The 11,374-nt window shown below is 41.1% G+C and overlaps 1 long non-coding RNA gene across 1 annotated transcript; it reads left to right on the top strand.

The window, feature by feature from the left end:
- Positions 1-155: 155 nt before the first annotated feature.
- Positions 156-1,257, top strand: LOC105526671. The gene is made up of 2 exons (XR_001004123.1): positions 156-523; positions 588-1,257. It is a non-coding gene; the product is annotated as an uncharacterized LOC105526671 (long non-coding RNA).
- The last annotated feature ends 10,117 nt before the right edge of the window (positions 1,258-11,374 follow it).

The following is an 11,374-nucleotide window of genomic DNA, read 5'->3' on the forward strand; positions in this document are numbered from 1 at the left end:
CGGCCCGCGCCCTTAACCCTTCGCTGCGCGCCGCCCGGGGAGGCGGACACCTTTCCCAAAGAGTGGCAAGGGATGGGGTGCGGGGGAGGGGAGACGCGGACCGGAGGGCAAGGTTCCTTCCAGGTTTGGGATGGGGGCGGGGAGCTGGGCGATGAGGTAATTTGAGCGGTGACGGGTCGGTCCTCGCGCGCCTCCCTGGGTCCCTGCACCTAGTTGGAGGGGACTGAGCGACAACGGGGCGCTACTCAGGCAACCTGGGGGACTCCCTCAGGGGGTGTCAGGCTTCAGCTGGGAGCCGATGAAACACCCCAGGGGGGAGGGGAGGTCAGTCAATTCTAATCTCTACGTGCCCTTGGTCCCCGGCGCTCGGAACAGCGTCTCAAAGGGCTCACTCTGATCATCAGCGGCACGTTAACCCGCAAACCGGCGTCGCTTCGGCGTTCCGGAACCCAGGCCCGGGGGCCGCGGGGATTGCCTCTGCATGCAACTCCGGAAAGTTTCAAGGGGCCCCTTGACTCCACAGGCACCCTCACCTTTCCTGCCTGCGAACGCTGGCGACCGCCGGACCCTGCCCTCTCTCCCCGCAGGTCCGGAAATCGGCTTTGATATGGAACTACTCTGCTCTGGCCTGGAAAGGAGACCCGCGCACTCCTCTCGCAGCTAATTTGGGATCATTAATTTAATCGGAAATGAGGTAACCAGTGTAGGAGACAGAGAAAGCAACCGGAGCATCAAATGGCAGTTCTCGACAATCGACGAGGAACTTAAATCTGGACTCAGAGTTTTAGTGCGGTCGCCGACTCCCACCACCCGGTCCCTCCGCCTGTCCCGCCGCCAGGTGTGACCTCCACGCGAAGGAATCTTCTGCGGATGGGTGCACCTTGCCAACAGGTGTGGCACCTGGAGGATTAAGAGGCGCCTCCAGACTAAGGGCGCTCAATGTGGCGTTCTTGTTGCAGATGATTCTGGAAGGCCAGTAGGTGTCGGGAGACATTTGACCTTCTTCAGGTGCTTAGAACTAAGTGTCTGGAAACATGATCCCTTCGCGTAAGTTTTTTTCTGAAAGACACCGCTCTTGACTGTAAGCTGTATTTGAGAGACCTTTTGGCTGAGTTTACTTAAGACCTAACGGTTAGTCACCAACTGAGGCAGGGCACAGGATGACCAAAAAAAAAATGTGTCAGTTCTTACACAACTCTGGCCTGCAAGAGTCTGCGTGCTTCGTAAATAAAAATAAACATCCGAGCAAGGAAGGTGCAGAGCCCCGGAGATATTTTTTCTCACGTTTTTGAAATACCGTGCACATATAGGTGGCTATTTAAATGTAACTACTACTGTTCACTCTTACTCATTTCTACAACTTTTTTTTTTCCATTTAAAAATCGATTATTGTTACGGTTTAAACCTCGGGTTGGTCTAAAGTGACATTGTTGGTCTCATTACAGCCTCTAGTGGACAGTTAACATTGGTTTCCTGAAAAGGCTCTGACTGATTTTGTTTTCGTTGACAAGCTTGGCCAAGGTGAAGGTTAGTACGTAAGAGCATAATCGGGTAAAATGTTCCCCTACCCCTAACCTCACCCCCGCCCCCAACACCCTACATGGCAAAGACGACTTCAGAAAGGAGCAGTGGCTTGTTGGCTTTGTATGGAAAAGACGTATGCTTTGTGCTGCAGGTATTATTATTACTGGACTGTGAATAAACAGAAAGCTTCTGCTATTCATTTCAGTTTCAGACAGCTTTCATAAAAACTAAATTCATCTCAAATATTTTTATAACAGAAAATATTGGTTGCCATGTTTTTGGCTTAACTGCGATGTTTTTATTCCAACTCATAATCTGCAAACTGTCCAATCCACCTCCACTCTATTTTTAGACATCTTACATTTAGATAATTTTCAGTTAAAAAAAGCTAATATTGTAATTATTACGTTGGCACAAGCAGTTAATTTATGTGATTTTAGCAACCTTAAAACACATAATTCAGATTAGAGTTAGTCAATTAATTTAAATGTTCTCTCAAGGAAGCTAAATATGTATATTACCCAAATGGTAAAAACAACTAATAAGAAATGTGTCATTTACTTTCTTAGCCATTAAGATTAAAGCCATAAACTGCCACCAAAATCTGTAACTATTTCTTCCTGAAAGATCCAACATAAACACCATACTCATGAAACAGTCTCATTACCTTTAGTACTGAAATATTTTGTGAAAGATGGCAAAATATTAAATGTACAATCGCAAATAACAGGCACTGATTCTTTAGAAACAAGACTTTCTCGTGCAAATAAAAACTCAATGAAAAAGGGCAGAGCTTCCAAGAAGCTAGTAGGCAAATATATAGTACTACAGTCCTACTCATAAGGCTGATGTTATATTTGTAAAAGCATAAGTCAACCTTTGAAATTACAGGAAATCGATAAATAAGGCCTGATGAGCTTGACTCGTACGTATCCTGTGTCATAGATTGCTTAAATACCATGAAAACTAATTGCAATCACATATCTATTTTACTGTTTTGGTGGTATCTATCCTTGAAGGTTTTAAATGGGCCAGCAAGTATGTATTATATAATGACATATTACACCCTTACTTCTTAAAGTGTAGTCTTCAAAGTAGCCGCAGCAGCACTTGGGAGCTTTTTAGACATTCAGAGTCAAGGGTTCTACCCCAGACATACCAAATCAGAATCTGCCTTTGAACCAGGCCCCAGGGGATTTCTAAACACATTACTATGTGAAGAACACTGGTCTATACCACAGGGATCAACCTAAATAAATGCGGGCACAGGTGCAGAAGTTAATTCCTCTATTTCTTTCTTTTTTGCTCCTTTTTAGTAAATATAGCCCTTTATTAATTTGTGCTTTTCAATGAAAAATTGTTACATTATATGCTTTGGATAAATACTACTGCATTTTAAGTGCACACATCTGCATCATTATTGCCAAAAGAGAATGCTCTGCTGAGGAATGTACTGGGGTCTTGAACATGAACATTTTCTTCATGGCAGCAGAGGGAGCACAAGAGTTCTTAATAAAACCAAAGCACAGGTCTCTCCAAATCATGACAGATTTTAAATTGTAGTATATGTTTTTATTGGAAGTAGCCCATTACGTAGTTCAAAATGAAGCAAATCAACGAAGCAAACACAAATAGGCTTACCAGGTCATAACAACTATGTAATTGAACAGATTGAAAGTTGAATAAAACAAAGATAAAGTTGTTTAGAGTTTTAGGCTTGAATTCTTAAAAGAAAGTGAACTTCAGAAGTGAAAAAGATGCTTTAGCTTTGCTCAAAAACAAAAATAACACAACACAGAATCAGGCAACCCGAAGAGTAGCTCCTGTTTATCTAAAAACAGAGTCAGTTCACTGGACCCTGCATCAGGTAAGTTAATTTCATTTGGTGTCATACATGTTGGTTAAGGTCCATGCGTCTTTCACTGTGTTTACATTCAGAATAATTTTAGGGGTTTGTCCTTAATACTTGCAGTGGTGAGGATTTAGGTTTCAGTTATACCTATGTAGTATTTCATACTTTTCACTACTCTTCCATATTGCATCCTCAAAAACTCCATTGAAGCAGATAAGATACTTGGTAAAAGTCAAGTATCAAAAAAGTTATGGAACCAGGTCGTGCTTTCATAACACTGAGTCATTTAATTGTTTCAGTAATGCTTTGAGGTGTTCATTAATGAGGGAAATTATACAAACTAAAGATCCAGAGCATTTTTTATAGTTTTAAAGGTTTTTCAAAGTTATTCTTAGTTAATATGTTTATATATTTATTATTTATTTACAAGCAGTCATTTATTCTGCATCTACAATAACTAAGACCTGAGAATATAAAATTGAGTAAGACATCTTAGTGTGCAAGGAGATCAGAGCAGAACAGATCTTACCTTTGGAAAACTGTTCATTTTTACCATGATGAAACACAAAGATTCATAGTTGATGGATCCAGCACCTGCCAGAATCATAGCAATCAGACTTCCAAATATGAGAATCAAACACTAGAATCATTACAAATTTGAGAGGCAGGGGGTGACAATTGTACAACTCTTGAGCAAAAGTTGGCTTATAAGCTAATATTAATATTTCAAATTTGTACGACAAACAAATGTGAAGATATAATGTGTATTTTATTTGAATGTCTTCCCTATCACAGAATCACATGAGTGAGTTGAGTTGGTAAACATTTATTTATTTTTATCTTTTCTAAAATGCTAAAAAGAATTTTTCTCCCACACTAAAGAGCGTTTGCCAAGTTTCTGCCTGGAGCAATTTGTTATGGCTGTGTAATAAATCCCAGAAAGTTTGAATTTTTAATGGAAACACTGACAGAATAAAGAGGGTGTAATCCTACATATGTCATTTAAAAATCTGAGCAAACCATAGTGTGCTTGCAAAACAAATATACTTTCCTTAGATTGCACTGACAAATAAGGCTGGGGAGACCAGAAAAGTAAAACAAACTCAAAACAAAAGTGAAAAACACTCACACAATAGACTCTGAGGTCAGCTCACCACACCCAGACTAAAGTCACTGGGCTCTGTGCGTGGCACCAAGACTCTTAAAAGACGTACTTCTGAATCATCTTTCTTGACCCTACACCAAACTGTAACAAGACAGGCTTCCTAGGAATGAAAATGACATTACCATTAGTCAAGAGTGAAATTAAAGTCATTTTACTCAAACATCTGCCAACAGTCTATGATTTCATAGTACCCACCTCTGAAATAAGACTCTGTCTACAATTAAAAACAAAGAAAAAAGGTACTTTAGGTCTTCACTATCCACTATGTCTGTTGAGCACTGGAAATGAGTGATTAGTACAAATTAACATGTGCTGTGTGAAATATTCCTCAGATTTTAAAAACTTGGTTTAAAAAAATACATATTTTGCATATAATATATATTATTCATTATTCTTACATTATTAATTTTATGTATTATATACACACACATGCAGTATCTCCATATTTATATTGGTTAAATGTTGAAAATATTGGGGTTTTAATAGTGTATATTGGGTTAAATAAAACATTATTAAACTTCATTTTACCTGTTTCTTTTTACTTTTTTTTTTTTGAGACAGGGTCTAGGTCTGTCACCCAGGCTGCCTTGCAGTGCAGTAGTGCAGTCTCTGCTCACTGCAACCTCCACCTCCTGGGCTCAAGTGATCCTCCCACCTCAGCCCCTGAGTAGCTAGGACCACAGGCATGCGCCACTACGCCCAGCTAATTTTTGTATCTTTTGCAGAGGCGGAGTTTCACCATGTTACCCAGGCTGCTATTGAACTCCTGGGCCTTGGCCTCCCTGATTATAGGTGTGAACCACCTCACCTAGCCTCTTTTTACTTTTCTTAATGTGGCTACTATAAAGTTTAATATCACATGTGTGGAAGGGTTATATATTTCATTTCTAATGAACAACACTGATACAGATATTGGGGCTGAGGAGGCACAGGAATTGGTTCTAAGAACCCATTTTGAGACCTTAGACTCCCAGCATGGCTCCCTGCAGTGGTGTGGTAAATAGCTTATTTTTCTCCCTTCTTCATGTTCTCCCCTTGCGCTGTGTAACATAGACCTTGTCGTACTCTGATATAATGATCACTGAGAGTAGACTGTCAGTGAATGCGTGATCTCACTGGTAGATCTATTACAGGCCTGTGAAACCAAAATTTGTTAGGCTTATCTGTGACTCAGTCTTCTCAGGGGAGGTCTGGTACCTTGTCACCTTGGGAGGCTGATGGAAAACCTATGCTCTGTTTTCGAAAGCGCGAGCACAAGCATCCTAGAGTTACAGTTGGTTTTCCTGCTTGCGGCTAAATGGTTTGAGGCCGATACTTTCTAGTGACAGATGGCTTTGGACATTGGTAATGAAAATTATATAATTTGCTGCTTAAATAAAAAACATCAAGGCCACCAAAAGGAAATCTGTTTAAAAAAAAAAACTTTCTAATATATTTAGTACCATAGGATGCTCTGAAAAGAAATAAGATTATTTTTAACTATCATTATTTATTCTGCAAGCAAGGCCTAGATACATTTTCATCAATGCAGTTCTGACCAAGATTGAATGTAAGGCAAGTATCATAATTTATAGTCTTAGTCATCTAAAGAACACAGCTCTTCTTCCATGGAAAGAAAGCAGACAACATTTTAAGGCTTAGAATGAATGAGTTGAACTTTGTTTGGTATTGGCCAGGAGCATTTGGAAATCTATTAAAAGCATTTCATTAACATCTTGGCATGTTGTTTCCTCAAAAGAAATACATTTTCCAAATTAAAATCAAAGCCAGAAGCCACCATTGTTTGAACTGAAGGCAGTGGCAGCTGATGGGTTGAACATGTTAAGCTGAGGGTGCCTTCGAAATAAGATCATGGGCAACAACAGGCTGCAAAAATAAACATCAAATTTTTATGGAAGGAGTGAAGCAATGTTCTTTGTTTTTCTAACTTCGTGACATTAAAATATGTGGCTATAAGCTCTCTTAGTTACTTTATTTTTCTTGAGTCAATATTGGCCAGGAGAAGCTGATCTGAATGAGGGTCAGAGTTTAAGAAAATTATTTTATGAGGAATTTACCAAGTTTACCCCCAAAGAGGGAGAGTGAGAGAAAGATGCATTGGCAAACTTTGCTTTTTGACATAAATAACTAGAGGTCACCAAGGAAACGGCCTGTGTCAGGATTTCAGTGAGGGTTGTCAGGCAGTTTGATATTTGCAGAACCCCTCTCTGTCAGGCCTTTCCAAAGTTTAACTGCTGGGAGACCTGGGAAGCTCTCAAGACTGGTGACTGAAGATACTGATTTGCTTTGTGTCTGAGACACAGGCATGAAACGATGGCTATTGCCACAGATGCTTTCTGACAGAGCAGAATAATAGCACTCAGACTTAAACTGTACATTACAAACAATCCCTTTTTGAGTACAAAACGAATGCACAGAATGGAAGACCCTGTCAGCTAGAATACAAGTAAATCAAGTAGAAGACAAATTATTCACTCATACCACTATAGCCAAATTTTTATTCTGCTAACTGCACTGTCATGAGAGAGCTTTTCTTCTTTGTCAGATGTTAACATTCATGCCTAGTGTTCCATTATCGGAACGCTAAGCATGTGGGAGTTATTTATATCCTACTGCTCAAGGTCATCACCAAGGTCTGATTGCAAAAATTCAAAAAATTGCAACCATAAACAGGTTAAGAAAATTGATACATCATAGTTATTACAAATATGTGAGGCACTGGATGCATTTCCTCTGAAAGCCAATCAAATTACAGGATATGTTTCCTAACTCCCCACACCTATTCCAGTTTAAAAGTTGTAGCTTGAGTACCAGGAGTACCACGTGACCCCTTCACTCCCAGGGCTGGCTTTTCCTGCTGTCAATTTCATAATTACATTGCTCCGCCCCTTGGCTTAGCACTTCCTTTCCCCTCACTACCTTCTCACCCCAACCCCCAGCAATGAATCATCATGCCTTTAAAGAGACTTAGATGACCCAGTGTGAACTTTGCTGGCATCCTGTACATTCTTATGCCAAAAAAGGGGAGTTGCTCTAAGACAGAAACTAGCCAGACCCTAATGCAGATCTTGGAGGCAACAAGCTTGGGGTGCTTATCTGGGAAGATCAGCGAGGAGTTAATTTTCCTAGATCACAATGGTGATTCAGAATTGCATATCTTAGTTCACGATCGGGTTTTTAAGAACCCAGTTCGACCCTTTGTGCAGAAAGGAATATATCAGAGGGAAAAATGCTGGCAGATCTCCTTATGCAATCAGGGCAAAGGAATTTATACCACATTCAACCCTTTGATTTCTCCAGATCTGGCTGAGGGTGGGGTTTCCATATTTGTGCTTTGGCAAATGTGTCCAATAATTAACTCCTCCTGATATAAGCCCCTAGTGTTCTTCCAGGTTATCATGTGCTTATTTGTGCATTTATTAAAACCAGAAACATTTTTGTCCCTTCATTGTTTAAATACTGTGTCTGAGTAATACAGGTTAAATAGACAACAAGAGCCTTGCCTTTTAAAGACTTTACTCCCTACCTAAGGAGGTAAAAGAGGTGTCGTTTAAATAACATTGTGCATGTGCATATACTTTCTATATGGAAAGCCCTTTCTTCTCCTCCCTCTTTTTTTTTTTTTTTTTTTTTTTTGCTTGGAGATTTTATCCTCATGCTTTTTGAGATCCGGCTCAAGCATCAACACTTCTGTGAAGTCTTTCTTGATTATCACAGGAGTCTGCGGCTCTGCCCAATGTGTGAGTCAGAGAAGTGCTATTTTCTTATTCTTTTTATTTATACAATATTTTTTTAAACCTCTAACCGAAAAAAACAGGGCCATAAGCACAGATGGAGAGAGTATCCTAAGTGGGAGCTCTCTTATTTGAATACTTCCTGCTACTCCCAAACCCATTTGACCTCCCTTACAGTTTCAGCGTGCGACTGCGCTTCCTTTGTTTATGCTCCAATTACGTGACTCCCCTCCGCTGGTCAGTTCTTCATGTAACTTTCCACCGCCCTCTGTTACGAGTTGAATTGTGACCCCAAAAAATGCATCCAAGTCCTAACCCCAGTAACTATGAGTGTGGCTTTATTTGGGAGTAGGATTTTTGCAGATGTAATTAGTTAGGATGAGGTTTTGCTGTTTTAGGGTGGACCCTAAATCCAGTACAACTGTTGTCCTCATAAGAAGAGAAGACACAGAAACAGAGGAGACACAGGCTAGATGACCATGTGAAAACAAGGCAGAGACTGGAGATATGCTGCCACAAGCCAGGGAATGCCAGGGATTGCTAGCAACCACCAGAAGCCAGAAGACGCAAGGAAGCCTCCTCTCCTAGAGCATTTAGAGAAAGGATGGCCCTGTTGACACCTTGATTTCAGACTTCTAACCTCCAGAACTGGGAGGGAATAGATACCGGTTGTTTTAAGCCACCCAGTTTGTGGTACTTTGTTATAGCCACCCTAGAAGATGAATGCACCCTCCTGATGAGATCCATGATTCCAGGTCCGTTGCACCCTCCTTTCTTCTCTTTATTTACATATATCGCCCTACCGCTTTCTGCTGCAGATACTCCTAGGTTATCTGTTCTGGGTGTACTTTTGGTCTCGCACCTGTGACAATACCAATAAACAAAAGAAAAGGTCTAATGGAATAGAAAACTTAGAGTTCTAGAACCACCTCCCCGTCATCCCAGAAAAACGTCTGGCTTCTGGCCCCAGGCCTCAGAGAACACAAGTACATTACACTCCCGCACAGGGCCTCAGGTGGTGTCGGCGTCCTCCTCAGCCCTCCTCAGCTCCCTCTGCTGGGCGCCCGATGCACCAGCAGCTTCCTTCTTCAGAAGTGGTCTTCCAGCATGTGGGTGGGGCTGGGGTGAATAAGAGATGGAAAAAACTAAATTAATTTGATATTGAGGAAATACAATGCTAATTATTTGGCTTTCTTTTACTGTCTATTTGAGTGTTATCAAAGTGCTTATGAAGACCTTGGTCTTTCTGATTCTCCTTTTTTCAAAAAAAAAACGAGAAGCTCATTTGTTTCAGGAAGTTTCCCTCAGCAAGTGGAAGGGGAGGCCTCACACTCAAGCCAGAATACCAAGGAAGTCCTCTCGAGATGGACAACACAGTTCTTATATGCAAATCTCAGAAAATGACAACTCCATCTTGCCACCTGTTCAAGCACAGAACCATTGGCAGTATCTTGACTCTCTCGTTCAGACCCCACATCCAATGTGCCAAAAATCCAACTAAATCTACTTTCAAAACATATCCAGACTCTGATCATTTTTCAGCCCTGGGACTGCTACCACTGGAGTTAAACTACCACCGTCCTTTGTCAGGGTTACTGCAATAGCCTCCTAAATTGGCCCCTGCTTCTCCAGTTACCAGCCCACACCAGTCTACTGCCTGCATAGGTCGATGCCACAGCTCTGCTCAGAGACCAGGGGCTCCCCCATAGTCAAGTGCTTGATCAGATCCTCAACTTCTTTGATTTCATCTATCACTGTCCTTGCTCCCACACGGCCAGCCTCACTGTCCTCTTTGCTGGTCCCTCAAACAAGCCAGCTGCTCTCTTGCTCAGGGCATTTGTATTAGCTGTTTTCTCGGCTTGGAATGCTTTTACTTCTTGTGTTCACATGACTCACTCCTTCATCTTCTTCAGGTTCCTTTTTCTAAGAATCAACCTCCTAGTGAGGCCTGCTGTGAACATCCTACTGAAAACTCTACTCCCTCACTTTCCTGATCCACTTTGCCCTGCTCTTTTATCCCATCAATGTGCTGCCTTATAACATTCTATGTCATCTACTTTGCTTACTTGTTTATTGTCAGGAGGGCAGAGATTTTCTTTTTTCTGGCTTATTAATCTAGAATAGTTCTTGGCACATGATAGACACCCACTAAATAGGCATTGACTATTAAATGAATTCCTAATATTTTCCAGAACCTACTATGTGCAAAGTTCTATCAGCCCCAACACAATGATTATCTCATTAGGAGCTAATCCAAAACGAATCCATCTGGTCCACACTATGGAATAATACATGTTACTTGACCCTTGCCTTAGTGTCTGACATGACTGTTAAAGTTGAATTGGAATGAACTGAGTCTCACATTCAAGCTTTGCAGATGTCATTTCATTTCATCCCCATGACGATACTGTGAGATAGAGATCATGATTCTCACTTAGTGGGTGATTAAACTGAGGCTTGGAGTTTAAAGGACCTGCCCAAAGTTCAAGGTCACCCAGCACTGGTTTCAAAGTGAAGTTATCCACCTATGCAGCCTGAGAATTGTTAACAAGTCATTACCTGAATGAAATAGGACAGTTAGAGTCATAACACTGCACTGTCATCTTTTGGCTAAGGGACCATTTTTAATACCAATCTCTAGTTTCTGGATTATACATGAATTGTGAATAACACCTGTATCCCAGAAATTAAAGCTGGTGATGCTCATTGAGAACTGAGTATTTCTCCATAAGCGAATTGGCTTCAGATCAACCTAAGCGGTTTCCCAACTAACAGAACTATATTCCAGCTTATAATTTTTACTCATGCTACTACATGGGCTGGAAATGATTCTCACTTGAAGTTCACGCTTGAATCCCTAGAACCCTTTCCTATTAAAATCCTGTCTAAAGTATCCCATTACGGTAAGGACGAAGGAGATTGTAAAGGGCCAACATGAATTCTCAAGCCTAATTTAATGACTTCGTTTCCTTCGGTCACTCTGGGCTGAACTTCTCCTGTTCTACCCGCAAGCTTCCCAGAGTCCTCTGTGACCAGAATCAAAGCACAGTGTCGGAAAGTAGCCTGGCCACACAAAATGTGCAAAAACACTATAACCTC

The sequence above is a fragment of the Colobus angolensis genome, unplaced genomic scaffold (genome assembly GCF_000951035.1).
Source record: "Colobus angolensis palliatus isolate OR3802 unplaced genomic scaffold, Cang.pa_1.0 Scaffold6, whole genome shotgun sequence".
Taxonomy (NCBI): Eukaryota; Metazoa; Chordata; class Mammalia; order Primates; family Cercopithecidae; genus Colobus; species Colobus angolensis.